Source organism: Silurus aristotelis, assembly GCF_946808225.1.
Source record: "Silurus aristotelis genome assembly, chromosome: 13".
In the NCBI taxonomy this organism is placed as follows: Eukaryota; Metazoa; Chordata; class Actinopteri; order Siluriformes; family Siluridae; genus Silurus; species Silurus aristotelis.
In genome coordinates this window covers 1,970,123-1,986,052 of record NC_139586.1, presented here as the reverse complement: position 1 = coordinate 1,986,052, position 15,930 = coordinate 1,970,123, and the positions used below count along the sequence as shown (strand labels likewise).

Here is a 15,930-nt window from a genome sequence, read left to right as displayed (position 1 = left end):
AGAGAATTTAGAGTCAAGTGTTTGGTGGTGTCTCTTTAAGAGTGGCTCCAGCTGCCGTTCTGAGCTCTTGCATTAAAATAAAACCACTTAAAAGAATAAAGGCAATCCAGACTATGGAAATATGAAGTAGTGTCACTTCAGACCAGCGCACCGGGTAAAAAGAAAAAAAGAAATCTGTCCTTTGTGCCACCTAATGATTGTGCTGAAGTTTCATAAGCGCTCCCTTGTGCTGCTTCATTAATTTCCTCGCGATACCAAAGTGTAAAAGGTCAAGATGTTAAGGAGCTAAAGAGGCTCCTGTACTTTATTTGGGAACGCCAGGGATCCAGCTGCATTTAAGTGGAGGTTTAGTTGTGTGAAGTGCCAAACTTCACTCGGGGAGCAGATATTCCACTAGATGCAACAGGAGAAAAAAAAACATCTCACTGCTAGGCCGGTTTCATTCAGAGTTTCACTTCAAGCGCAGGAGTGTTTATTACTCTCAAATAGCGTATTTGAAATACATTTCGCAAAATTGTTCTCTCTGGTATTTTTCCAAGAAACCAATGACAGACCTCTAATAGTGCTCCTAATTTCTGGTTGATGTCCTGCAATCCAAAGCAGGATATCATTGTAATGTGCAGGCTTAAGTGAGATACAGTGACACAACACAACGTAAGGTCAAAAGGAACAAGCAGTTAGCAAACCATGGTAATATAAATGTCTCCCATTCTCTGTCTCTGCCTCTCAATCTTCCAATTCCTCTCAATTTCCAGCACTCCCCCCCCCCCTCCAATCTCTGTCTAATATTTTCTCTCTTCCTCACCTCTCTGCCCTGCCCTCTATCTATATCTTTACCCTCTTGGTTTCGTCTCTGCTCTGTCATGGCTGACTCATCTCATTATCTGTCTCAGTGAGTTTTCTTGGCAGCTGAACCAGGTGCATAAGGTTGGGACAAATATAGTCCCCCTTCAGCAGCATGAGTCATTCGAATCCACCCCGCCCCAACCTAACGCCACCTCTCCCTTCGCAAATTTCTGCTCTATGCATCTACGTAAGCAAGGCATATGTCCCTTGTGCTATAAATAGCCGACGAAAATTATTTCGATCCCCACTGGCCCCGGCAGTCCAAAGCCAATCACCTGGAATACTGCTGACCACCCGTTTGAAGGGACGTTTAAGCAGGGGGGCGAGTGCAGAATATGTTAAATAGAGTGGCCAGACAGAGCCCAAGGCACACCACAGGTGTATCATACGGTGGAGGAAAAAAAATCCACATTTACATTACAATTTACGAATGAAACCAACATGTCAGATTTGGATTGTGAGCTACTGCCCACTATTTCGTGGTTGGAACAAACCAAATTAGCATTTTGAATCGGTTTAACTTCACTCATTCTTGCTAACCTGATCCATAAAGACGTGGAAATAGAAAATATAACACAATATAGACAATTCAAGTATCTGAAAATTGATGAAAAGACCAGGAAGGCACAAGTTAGCAGGACCTAACATAGACCCTTTTATGAGGCCTACAGAAACATTCAAACAACTGCAAGAATTACACCAATTATATATAATGTAAAACACACATTTATATACACAGCTGTATTACCCAGATGGGGTCTAATTTAATTTCTTAATTAATATTTTTCTCTTTCATTTTGAAATTTAGAACAAAATATTAAATTAATATATATTAATATAATTTTATAATATATAATACATTTATATATATATATATATATATATATATATATATATATATATATATATATATATATATGTATAATTTATTAATTTATTAATATAATATATTATATAATAAATTTATATATTATTTTATATATTTACCAAAGCAGGCGTTTTATTTCAAATTGTTCTAAAAACAAAACTGTTGTTCACACACTGTTAATAGTAATAAGCTACATCAATAAAAAAAGCAATTTTTTCCCTGACTGTACCAAAATTGAAACGGACGGTGACTTAAAACCTGAGGTACTAAGGACCCAAACCGTGAATTTTGTTAACCCTACGCCGAGGTTATTTAAACACATAGAGATGACATACAGAAGAAAGGCATCGAATACATTGCCTTTGTGTCACAGAGGAATGAAATGTTAGATACAGGTATGGAGAAGGAAAAAAAAATTAAACGAGAGCTGGACGAGGATAAAGAAAGGTTAGGATAACTCAAGAAACCTCTTTTTATAGCAGTTAAAATGGCTCCTTTCTTTTTATAGCAATGTTTTTAACCTTATTGCAATTTAAGCACTTTTCTTTAAGTAATATACTGTGTGTTATCACATTATTTTATTGACTGGATATTGACTAGCAGACTTTAGATGAGAGAACGCTTGATTTGGTAACTTGGTGTTTGACCTCTGCACCAAAGATTTATGAATGACCACCAATGTTTTATATATAAATAGCCCGAGTCTATAGAGGATATAACAGCCCTCGCTGCTTCTGAAAGAGCTTGGAATTTATAGTGAACAATCTTCAGAGGCAATCATGAAACATCTCATATCTCTCTGAAAAATAGGTACTACCACTGGATCCTGTGAATTTAAAGGATAGTCTTGATGGTAGCGTAGAGCAAATGCAGATTTTAGACATAAATCATTGTAATTCGCTTCATCAGCACCTTTTCTAGTCTTGAGAAACAGATGTCATGAAGAGAGAGCCATCAGTCATGTGTTGCACGTCATTAGGATTAGCAAGCCTGCAGTAAATCAGATATAATATGAACATGTTCCTTTATACTGCTACTATTGGGCCCTTGAGTAAGTCCCATAATGGGTGCTGTATCATGGCTGACCCCAGCTTTTCCCACTAGCTTAGAGGTTAAGGACATTGGACTTTAGACTCGAAAGGTATGAGTTTAAATCTCATCTACACCAAGCTGCCATACATTGCTGGGAAATGCAAAGAAAATAATTTCACTGGGTCATTAATTTCACTTATACCATTGGCATTGTACCTAATGCCTAACCCCTGCAGATTTAAGAATATCCTATAAGAAAACTAATCTATTGAGGAATGTGTGAATGAGGCACTTGGCCTGTGGTACATCCATCTTTTGATTTCTCCAACTTCTTTGAAGATAAAAAAATATGCAGTGCTTCACACATTTATTGATTATAAAGGCTTGAAAGTCAATTAGAATAGAGTTCCTAACTCCTTCAGAATATCAGAGGTGACGTAATATTCAATGTGCTTTTAATCTTATTCAGATGGGAAGAGTAGATGATTGGAAAGCTACATCTACTAAGCTACAACTAAAACCTCATCCTTCCTGGCGTTCATAACAAAATAAGAATGTAATCATTTTGTGGTGGTGTATATTTGACTGTAAATTAAGAGAAGGGGCGTGTGTGGTCCCGAAGGGTATCCATATTAGTAGCCTACTTACAGTACAATGTAGAATTGGTTTTTCCTTTAGTAGATGTTGGGGACCAGTGTTAAACTGCTCTTAAATTAAAACCTATACTATTGTTAATGACGAGAAGAAGCCTGTCTTGTTTGTTGGAATAACAGGACTAAAAACATCTCCTGAGTTCTCCTTCCACCCACTCCACACACTAGATCCTGCCACGGCATGTCTTCCAAGTATTTCAGAAACTCACCGTACATTTCTTGTATGACAAGCTAGTGAAATGTAAAGTCCGCAAGGTCCGCGCCGCCATAACCTATCACTGCTAAAACAGAGGTTGCAGAGGTGTCTAGGGTTCAACAACTTCTACAGATGGTTCATGATGGATCAGCTCTATGGAAGCACCGTTAACCTCGCTCATAAAAGAGAAACCCAAGATACTCTAATGCTCCAAGGAGGTGCATGAAGCTTTTCAAAAATTCAAAGACTGATTGAGTGCATTTCTTTGTACAAGGTGATCCTTGTGAAAATAGTATCGGGGTTATTCTCTCTCAACACCAGGGAACCGGAGATTGTGGCTCAATAGTAGGGATTGGACTCTGGATCGGAATGTCACAGGTTCAAATCCCAGCACCACCAAGATGCCAAGGGTCCTTGAGCAATGCGTTAACCCTCAAATGCTCAGTTGTAAGTCACTCTGGATAAGAGGCATCTTCCAAATGCCATTAATGTGAATGAACCCTTTAAAAATTCACCCATATATGTATGTCGTATTTAAGGAAGTCAAAGAGGAACCTGTGAGAGCCTAGCAATTTAGGCAGCCTTAATGCATTGGAGAGGGCAGTAAATGAATCCTCATTGACCACCAAAAGCAAAAAAATAAATAAATAAAGGCCAAACCCATTGCAAGTCAAAAGGTTTATGTTCAGTTGTCCAGGTTTACTTTTTTTCTGTTGTCCAGGTAAAAGAAGACCAAAGCCAAAGCTTTCCATCCAGACTTTCCAATGGACCCCAAATCAGTGATGTAAGTAAATCATTCTGCTTTTTTTTAATGCATGGAAGGTGAAAGCTTAGTGGTTAAGGCATTGCACTTGAGTTCAAATGCCAGCCACACCAATCTGCCACTCATTGGCCCCTGAGTGAGACCCTTAATCCCATAGCTGCTCAGGTGTTTGCATGAGATAAAATGTAAGTCGCTCTGGATAATGCTGTCTGCCAAATGCCACAAATGTAAATTTTATAACTAGTTGCCTCCAAAAGATAATGGACAACCCTAAGTCCTCACCTTGTTGGATTGATGCATGAAAGATATTCCATCATGGATCTATCCAAATTTGAGAAAATGCATATTGTGTCTCAAGTGTAACCAAATGCAAACCAAAAAGCAACCAATAAACAAATTATCAGGCCAGCTAAGAATTGGTGGGATATACCAATTTAAAAAAGAAAAGGGTTGGCTTAACGATGACCTGAAAGTGTGTGCCAAGATCAAGCACGATTGATCGTCCGATCCAACCAACCAAGGTCAATGGATCAAAGAATGATCAGCTGATTGGGGAAAAAAAAGGAATTGAAATTGATTAGGTCAAACAAGAAACACATGTGGGCCATTCAATCGCATAGAACCAGCAGGCATTAAAAGGCCAATAACATCTAAGCACAGGTGCCTCTTTCTTTATTTAAAGGAAGACAGGTCTTGAATATTCAATCGAATGCGGAGAATTGGATTGAACCTCCTGCTTGAATGGTCAACGGTTTTGTTTTTCACATGCTATCGGCAACATGCTGTAGTCCACAGCCTTTTTAACTTTCCGTGTCCTTGTAAGTGACCTTGAAATTTGACCTTGAATGAACTATAAGGGTATGAAACGAAAATAAGAAATAGAAGCAATTCTTATCCATTTAGGACTGGAGGCTTTTGCAGGACTGCATAAAACTCAAAGAGAAGAATAGGTTAAGGATTAGGCCAGAGGGGGGCGGCTTTTTCTGTACCGTTCTAGAACTTTTATGATGCCTAGAGAGACAAAGAGGTTTACTGATATGTATTTTGTCTTTCACTGTCTCCTCCAGCCACAGACACCTAACACTATATTTTTCTCCACATTCTTCATCTGGGTGTATATATGGACTGGTCAACCTGTGAACCATTTTAATAATCCTTGATGGTTTTTATTTAAAAACTAATTTCATAGATTTTTTGTGCTCAATAATTTGTCTTCAAGGCATAGCCATTGTGTGGGGATTTGGAAGTGGCGTTAGGGTAAACCAGAGGTCTTCAACGTTTTCCAGTTCAAGTACCCCGTAGGCAAAATTGTCAAACGTAGCCACTGATATTAAAAGCAACCAATCAAATTATGCTAGTACCATTACGTTAAGACAATTAGAACGATGTCGTTGTACATGCATCATTGTCTGTATATATTTTTTTTCATCTATTAAAATGATAAGGGCATCTTCCAAATGCCTCTAATGTGAATGAACCCTTCAAAAACTCACCCATATTTGTATGTCGTATTTAAGGAAGTCAAAGAGGAACCTGTGAGAGCCTAGCAATTTAGGCAGCCTTAAGGCATTGGAGGGGGCAGTGAATGAATCCTGGTTGACCACCATAATAATAAAAAAAAAAGGCCGAACCCATTTCAAGTCAAGTCAAGTCAAGTCAAGTTTATTTGTATAGCGCTTTTCACAACAGACATTGTCTCAAAGCAGCTTTACAGAAAACAACAGTGAAGGTGAATGGTGTGCGTTTGTCCCTGATGAGCAGCCGTGGCGACAGTGGCAAGGAAAAACTCCCTTAGATGATATGAGGAAGAAACCTTGAGAGGAACCAGACTCAAAGGGGAACCCATCCTCATATGGGTGACATCAAAAGTTTGGTCATAAATCTTTCAACAATACAGAACAATTTGTGATCATCATAGATCCAGCATCAGCTTCTCCATGCCAGGGCCTTTAAACACTCGGCATCTACTTCTCCATGATCATCCATAGGTCCATAATCTTCACGAGGTGGGACGTGACTGGAGCTGGCCAAACCTCAGGAAGCCTCGGGATGGGGAGAGAAAGAGAAGCAGTGGAGAGGAATTAGCGTAGCTGCTGTTCATGATATTAACAGCACAAGTTGATAATGTGCATGTGATCAGATGTTCTGGAGCACAAGGTTGTGATGTGATGTGTGTGATGTGTGTTATGTGTAGGCTTTGCTAAAAAGATATGTTTTTAATCTGCACTTAAACTGGGAGAGTGTATCTGAACCCCGAACACTGTCAGGAAGACTATTCCAGAGTTTAGGAGCTAAATGTGAAAATGCTCTACCGCCTTTAGTGGACTTTGCTATTCTAGGAACTACTAGAAGCCCAGAGTTTTGAGATCTCAGGGAGCGTGACGGATGTAGCGTGTTAAGAGACTGGATAGATACATGGGAGCCAAACCATTTAGTGCTTTATAAGTGAGTTGAAGTCAAGTCAAAAGGGTTTATGTCCATCCAGAATTTCTAATGGACCCTATTTCTACATTGGTTAGCAAACCCCCTGCAGTACCGTCGCGGACCCCCGGTTGAAGACCCACGCGCTAAACTGCTCGCACAAGGGTATGTATCCATTCATATCGGCTAATAGCATGCGATTGTGATCAGGATTAACCAGATGACATTCAAACCCACACCCTTCCCATCAATACAGTGTATCTGTTAAAGCCCCAATAAAGATTATTCTTAGGTTATTTCTATAAGGACCCCCGTAGCCACGGTCCACAAAGAGCTTAAATGGAATAAATGTAAATATAATTATGAGAGAAGGGTACAAAAATATTGCATGATTTATTTGACTTGAATCTGTAGCCTCATTTTGTTCTGGCATTATCAAAACCATCATACAAACACAAATTTTTCCTCCACAACTCAATAAGTTTCTCTCCTCGCTGTACTGTCCACCTGACTCGTTTCAACGGTTTCCCTGAGGTGTATGAAGTCGCGGAATTCACGTCATCGGGATTGTTGCTCGTATTGGTTCGTGGTTTTGACGGTCGTTGTAGGAGAAGTCACACTTGACAGAATTTGTAGTCTTCGGACACTGCGAGAATTTCATCGGAGGAAAGAAATTATCGCAACCCCCATTAATCGGCTGTCGGTAAACAACCCAGTGGTTGAAGACTACAGAGTTTAGCTTTAAATATATGAATTTTGTCTCGGACATGCAAATCGTGGTAAAAATTGCACGGTATGCACCTGGTTTTAGCCACCGCTGATGTCTACCTCTTTAGATACCAGCATAAAGGTCTAAAAAATAGATTTTTTTCTGTTGTAGTCATTCATTGGACATTACCTTTAAATGACTAATGAAAGTTTCTCTTTGTGTAACGACAAAGCCAACAGCCATGTGGACAACCACACACACCCCTCACATACACACACTTTACTCTCCTACCATCAGGAAGGAGGTTCTGAAGCATTCGGGCCTCACATCCAGACTGTGCAACAGTTTTTCCCCTCAAGCCATCAGGCTCCCGAACAAACTGAACTATACATAATACACACGCACTCACTCAACTCACACACTCATTACTCATCTCAGTCCATTCCACCACCCATATTGTATTTATATTTCATCATATTATACTGTTTACATGCTGTTTTGCACCTCTCGACTGCTGCTCCTGCTGTTTTTGGACTGCATTGTGTTTATGAACACACTCTTGTTTATAGTCCTCTTTTGCACATTACTATATAATCATATTATACAGTAAGTTTACTGGTTGCCATATCTGTCCCACACCGTTGTCTGTCTGCATTGTTTGCACCTGGTTTATATTGTGTGATGTCGCTCTTCTTTCGGCTTCCCCCCCTAGGGGGTGCCACAGCGGATCATCCGTCTCCATACCCCCCGTCCTCTACATCTACCTCTTTCACACCAACTACCTGCATGTCTTTCCTCAGCACATCCATGAACCTCCTCCTTGATCTTCCTCTTTTCCTTCTTCCTGGTGGCTCCATCCTCATCATTCTCCTACCGATGTACCCCATGTCCTTTCTCTGCACATGTCCAAACCATCTTAATCTCACCTCCCTCACCTTGTCTCCAAAATGTCCGACATGCGCTGTTCCTCTAATAATCATTTCTAACCCTGTCCATCGACGTCACTCCCAACGAAAACCTGAACATCTCCAGCTCTGCTACCTCCAGCTCCACCTTCTGTCTTTTACTCAATGCCACTGTCTCTAAACCGTACAACTGACGTCGCTCTATGTTGTTTTATGTAGCACCATGGTTTTGGAGGAACGTCGTCTCATTTCGTTGTGTACTGCCCCAGCTATGTATGTGGGACTTGTTGTGATTCGCTTCGTCAGCTTGGAGCTACCATCATTTATGGATCACAGATGGCTTTGTATATTCTTACTTGAAAATTGTCACCTTTGGTTTGGTCTTTAGGGACAAATGTATAAGTCAGGATCTAAGAAGCTGCTCTGGTCTTCTATGTCTTTTTGTTTAAAGTACAATAATATATGATAATGAACTGTGATCGAAGTGAACCGAAATTGATTTGAAATCCAGCACAGCATTACGCAGGTACAATCATATAATGTTAACCTGCTATCCTTGAGAAACTCCTTTTAACAGCTGTCACCATCATTCGGGGTGAAAAGGACGTTTATTTAGCACGATGGAGCGTTTCGAGGCCGTGCCGTGCTCCCGAAAACGATCTCGAACAATAAGAAGGGCGCCTTATGCGCAACGATATGCAGGGCGACGTGGCTCTGCATGGCGCATAAATCAAACTGGCAGCGTACTGGATTTGTAATCACTTACAGAAAAAAAAAAAGTACAACAAACCCCGGAAAAACAAAGAAAGAAAAGGGCTTCAAAAAAGGTTTTTGCAAAACATCCCACAGGGTTGCGCTTCATTTAACACACATCTAATTACTCGGTTTCATCCATCAATGCCGGTCAGAAGTAATTTGTCAATACTCATTAACGAAACGCTGGTGTTTCCAATGCTGACATGTAATTTTCACACTCGGAATGCGACGGGAAAATGTATAAAATGCGATTTATTTATAGGCGCCGCATCCGCCCACGGCGAGCTCACAGCGTCAAAATGGAAGCCTGAAGAACCATTGAATTCAATCGGCTAATAGACTTTTCCAGAAACACCATAATGCTACAAAATTATTAGAATTTAGTCTCACACACATATATTTAATAGCAAAGTGCATTTCCCACAACACGCGAGTGCGCCTGTTCAATCCGTTGCGACTAGACATGTTTCTCCAGCAGCCCCAGGCAGCAGGACAGATGTGTCATACACAATGTCAGGACTCATTGAGAACCAGGGAGGTTATAAGAGCAAGAAAGAAAAGAGAGCTCTCAATTACAGCACTGCTGGGGTTTTCTACCGTAGCCATCTGGGATCTAACAATGCATTCCAGAGAGACAGAGATAAATAGATAGCATGCGTTTTCTTGCTGGAGAATTCGAAAATTGAGAATGCCTGAGGGCTGCTAGCAATACGGCCATATTTACTATTGGTCAGTATGGTCTTGGAACATGTAAGCAACATTCCATATCGAGTTTACCGGGTATAATATTGGACCCAGAATGTAGAGGTGTCAAATATCTCTCCTCGGGTACGGGTTTTTATGGGTACCCAAGCATTTAAAACCCGTTGGGAAAAAAATGCAACCATGTGTATCTGTGATGTCATTAGTTTTTTTTGGAGTGTCACATCTGAGTGTGTTGGAATGGGGTGGAATGGAATGGGCTGGTGGGGAGGCGATCGGTTGGATTATCGGTCCGGGATCCTTGCGGATATCCTGCGTATAATAGTGTTGATGATGTTTTTGTAGTGTTGCTGAAGAATTGTGCACAAACAAAAAGCCACATTATTTACAGTATATTTCTCTGCTCTATGTGAAAACCACATTTTCTTCAAGAGTAGTTTTGATCGAGAATGTCTCCTCCATCAATAAAAAAGAGGAAAAGTTAGGCCTCCTACGGAAATATTAGACCGTAGACTAAGCAAATGCTGTGACATTCAAATATGGCCGCCATATTTCAGTCAACAAGTCACTAATTGAAGACACTTGTTTTAAGTTACAACTTCTCTCCAAAACCACAATAAAAGTATATGCTTTAAATATTTTATTGGAGTAATGTGTGGTGTTTAGCCACCAGATCGTGGCCAAACTGTTTGTTTCTGTGTTGTGATCTTCCCAGTTTTTTATGTCTTGGTTCTTATTTCCTGTTTTTCCGTCTTTCCATCCCATCCTAAGCTTGTTTTGAATCTTGAGTCTTGGGTGGTTCTCTTGCTCCTTGATTTAACCGCTTAACCTGCATCTCCACCTCCTTCACTGCTGTTACATGACATAGCTAAACACCATTGATTTTGTTCTAGACCGTAGTAGCTGGATTGTTTGGTGGGGGCAGAGAGGAGGGCTGTTATAGGGGCCTATTAAAACTAAACAATCAAATACAATTCTTCTTTTTAGCTCAAGTAAAAAATAGGACATTTTTTTACAGCTAATAAACACAGCCCTGAAAAAAAAAGTCACCACCTGGATTTAATTAGACAAATTGGTAGGAGCCTCCCATTGGAAAATTATTGCATGGATGATTGTTTCAGCTGGCAACAAGTTATTTAACCCAAACTAATGCAGTGAGTAGCTTCTCATTTTCTTACACAACCACGTCAGAAATCGCGTCCTGTAGTCGTGGAAAAGATGTTTCAGAAGGGTTGAATCATTGGCATGCATCAAGCAAAGAAAACATCTAAGGAGATCACAAGAACTACATAAATTACGTTAAGAACTGTCCAACGCATTATTAAAAACTGGAAGGATAGTGGGGAACCATCATCTTTGAGGTAGAAACGTGAAAGTTAGAGCATTTTCACACCCACAATGCAAAGGGAACTCAAGGGATTGGGACTAAACAGCTGTGTAGCCTGAAGAAAACCACTGATCAGTGAGGCAAATCTGGGATCGAAAGGATTCAATTTGCTTGGGAGAATATAAAGATTGGACTCTGGAGCTATGGAATGAGGTGTTCTGATGAGTCCAGATTTACCCTGTTCCAGAGTGATGGGCACATCAAGGTAAGAAAAGAGGTGGATGAACTGATGCACCCATCATGCCTAGTGCCTACCCTACAAGCTGGTGGGGGCAGTGCTATGATCTGGGGTTGCTGCAGTTGGTCAGGTCTCGGTTCAGCCACATTATGTGCCTATAGAATGAGGTCAGCTGACTACATGAATATACTGAATGACCACATTATTCTATCCAAGATCTTGGTGAAAAATTACTGCAACTCTGGACAGAAATAAATGTTGTGTAATTGCACAAGAAGAACGATGCCGCAGCGAATGCGTGTCGTCATCAAAGCTAAATGCGGTCCAACGAAATATTAGCGTGTGCTTTTTATTTTTTGTACAGGCAGAGTATATGTAGCGTGATTTATTTGTCCGATTTTTGACATGTAATAATAAGAAATAGTGACTGTGAGGCTCAGGAGGTGGACAAGACGAAGCTAAAATAAAACCACAAGTAATCGATACATAGCATGAGTCATTATTGATTTTTTTTTTTTGTGATATTTTGATGTTTGTTTTTTTTGTCTAACAGCCATTATTTGTTTTTATTCTATGGTAAATCCATCTTATTTTTTTTTACATTCTTTTTTTTTTGTGGGTTTCGAAGCAAACCGAAAAATCTCATATAAAACGACAGGGTTAATTTTATTCATGGTCAAGTTATTCCTTTAAATCTGAATTCTGGACAGAGTAACGTCTAATCCCTCGATGGTTTATGAATAATGAATGAAGTATACATAGACTTGCCAGATTTTGTGTTTGTACAGCCGTGTCTGCTTCATTTGAAGGCAGGCGTTGCTTTGTTAGCCCTCATGTATGGTATGATGAAAATTCGAAACACTCTTTCGAGCTCATACGGTTTTTGGTTGCTGAGTAATTTCTTCTACACTGGGTTTGAAAAGTTATAGCGTAGTAAGGTGGGGATGTATTTTTTTTGTTTGTTAGAAAACGCATCTTTTTCTCTCCGTGTTGGCTTTTTCGTCCGCACCGAGACGCCGATTTCAGCCGACGGAAACGTAGCTTTATGGAAGCGCTCTCCGAAGTGGATGAGTTCGAAAACGCCGTTTTGAAAAACGATGACGCGTTTTTAGTCATGTGACCAATTCAGCCAATTGGATTAGCAACTTTTGGGAACCGACAGTGTTTTATCCGGATTAGTGTAGACGTGCCACCACAAGGGAAATCACGCTATATCCAGGTCCCGATTAAGGAAATTGACTAGAGTGAGATGATTCCAAATTTTGGGAATTTGGAATTACCCTCCTTTTTTTCCCTTTTTGGACTTTATCCCCCCCACTCCCCCAATAGAAGGGTTATTGTTGCTATTGCTTGATCAGTATGTGGTTTGTCTTGAAGTTGTCATACATGGCAATCGGTAGTCTTGGATATGGGTCCATAAAGGATGTGCATCTCCGTAACTGAAGCTGAAACGATACATTAAAGATACACATGACTACTACCGATGCGATACGATTCCCCCATTCCGATTCAGTGTGATCCAATTTTGATTTGATAAAAAAAAAAATAATAATAATTTTATGAAATAAAACCAGACATTCTTTTCCTGTTCTGTCTCTAGGAAGACGCCGCTCTACCTCTGCCACGTTAATCTGTTTTCTATAAGACTCTCAGGACACGCCTCGGTCTCTGTAAACGGTACCGAATTCGATCGACATATAAAATGTTGGTTATAAAATTGTTTATAGTGTATAGTGCATCTACTAATAAATATAGATAAATAACAAACACTCCTGTTTTTACAGATAAACCTGCTTAATGATACAAATGCCAACTCGCACATTGATGCATCACGTCGATGCAAATCTGTCAATCCCTGGGGTCCTAAGGTGGTCTTCAAAATAGGGATGAAACAGCCAAGTGCTTTCTGCAACAGTCATTCGGAATATTTTAGCCAGAAAATCAGATTGGCGCCTTTATATTCCTTGAACTTCCTTGAATCAAGCAAAAAAACTGACAAGATACTGATGCTGTCTTTCTTCACGTTGCTCCAAAACAAAATTCTACAATTTGGAGATCATCCCCCAGACCTCTACCTCACAGATGATTGATCAAATTTCAACAAATGGATACCGCATTTTACATGTTTCTTCGTCCAATAAGAGATTCGGAATTATATTTTCTAGGGGCTAAATTATTTAAAAGAAGTATAGTGTGCCTTGCCAGGGATCACCTTATGTTTTTGTGCACTGAGCAACACAAACATCCTCCAGCAACTAGATGCTGAGAAGGCCAAATGTCATGCTCATCTTTTCTTCTCTCCCTCTTTTTCCTTCCCTCCTTGTCTTTGCTCCCGCAAGGGTTACGAGCTGATTTTCTTTGACTTTTTCAGCCACATGGAAAGCACTGAAGATGCATCTTCCCGGTTCAACTATTTTAGGCCAGAGGTGGCAAAAGTACACACATCCTTTACTTAAGTAGAAGTACAGATACTCATGTTTTAAAAGACTCTGGTAGAAGTTGAAGTTCTGACTACACTTTTTTTTTTACTCAAGTTGAAGTAAAGAAGTTTGGACTCTGACATGTACTTAAGTAAAAAGTAGCTGTTACTACTACCTGTTTTGAGAGCCAGGAAATGGCAAGAAATTTGTTGATTGGCTGAAAAAAATATTGAAATTTCTCTAAATAGATTAAAACTAAAGTCTTGAAAATGTCAGAAGTTGAAAGTACAGATATTTGTGTACATATGTAATGAGTAATAGTAAAAAGTCGTCTGAATACATAGTGAAGTAAAATACTGATACCAGAAAAATGTACTTAAGTACAGTAACAAAGTATTTCTACTTTTAATTTCCAAATTTCCAAACCCCAGTGTGGTAAAAAAAGGACTAATGATGGATGATTTTGGACTTTACATAGCAAATGGGTCAGTAGTTGGAAGTGTTTGTGTGGTTTTGCATGGATTTCGCAAAATTACGATACATACGAGGGCATAAATGTCTATAAAAACTTGATTCAGTGGTATATAATTCTAATGACGGGGTCAAATTGAATATATGATCTTACATACACTAAAAGAGGGTGTTTTACAAAACTGATGGTTTCAGAACACATTATATTGACAATTGGCTGACCATAGCAGAGGAAATATATGCAAAAATAGTGCTGTTCTGACGTTTCTCCAATTGGCAAGGTTATTATAATACCATTTACACACAAATTGGGCTTGGCATGCGAGTATGATGTGGTATAAGGGAAGGTCAAATCTGCTTAAATTTGAAAATGCATACATCCAGGTACCGCACATAAGCAAATCGTAAGGTGTTATATTTTCCTCTGGGCTCTTTGGAAAGTAAACTTCGGAAAAATGTTTATCATTTTCGCAAGACTCCGTTTTCACGGCCCACACTGCGATCTACTTTGGAAAGTGTTTTCAAAATGCCGTCTCAGTCTCAAACATATTGGTGTGAATATGGCCTCAGTGGTTAATGCATTGAACTCTGATTTGGAGGTTCACAAGTTCAAATCCCAGCAAGCGCCCACTGCTGGGCCCTTGATCAAGGCCCTTAATCCTCAACTGCTCAGTTGTAAGTCGCTCTGGATAAGGGCGTCTGCCAACTGCCGATAATGCGTGAGAGTGATATATGGGGAAACGAAGTCTTGCCCCATAAAAATCTTTTCAAAAAACAGTTCAGCATGTTTGCTTCTGATAACTGATGTTGATCATGAGATGTTTGGGGGTGATTGAATTTGAATCGGTTGGCATCTGCTGGCATCCTCGAGTAGGCAAATACCTATAGTCTGTGTTCCGACTGCCAAGATGCTTTACCCCTCCCCACCAGAAGAGGCACCAATCATTTCCTGGTACTGAAGCTTATTAGCTCCCCAACTTTACCTGAACTGGCTTTTTCTTAACCTTGATCGTTGCTACATGACTTTGCCGTTTGTCATCATGTGACAATAAAAATATTGGGACACCCGACTTTTCCTGCTATATGTGGCTCTTCTCCAAACTGTCACCACAAAGCTGGACGCACAAAATTGTACAAGGTAAGTCTTTGGATGCGGTCTAATAAAATTTTGCGTCCACTTGAACTTTGAAAATCAAACCTGTTCCAGGATGTGGTCAAAGTGAGCTCCGTGAAGATCTGGTTTACATGATTTGGAAAGGAAGATCTTGAGTGGCCTGCTATAGAGCTCGGATCTCAACCCTACTAAACATTGTTGGGATGAATGTAAAAGGCACCCCAGGCCTCCTCATCCCACCTACATCGGTGCATGACTTTACTTAAACACCTTGTAGTGGAACATCTTCAAAGAAGAGTGGAAGGAATTATGAGAGCCAATTGGGACTTGTGATGCTCACAAACCACATACCGTATTGTACTACCAAGTGTGCACAAACTTCTGCCAGTTAGGTATCAAATACAACCACTGCTTCCACTATTTGCAGCCGAGGTTATTTAACTGGTGTTTGGTACTGAAACAAGGTCAATTCACAGTCATCAAAAATGACAGATCGCTTTGGGGGCTTC

At 40.0% G+C, this 15,930-nt stretch overlaps 1 protein-coding gene across 1 annotated transcript in view; it reads left to right on the top strand.

Moving 5' to 3' along the window:
• nkpd1 (NTPase, KAP family P-loop domain containing 1) overlaps positions 1 to 15,930 on the top strand; it is a 225,862-nt gene that overhangs the window by 49,858 nt on the left and 160,074 nt on the right. The window contains exon 2 of the mRNA XM_083557771.1: positions 4,317 to 4,379. The gene's annotated coding sequence lies outside the window, so the exon portion shown is untranslated. The remainder of the gene's footprint in view (positions 1 to 4,316; positions 4,380 to 15,930) is intronic.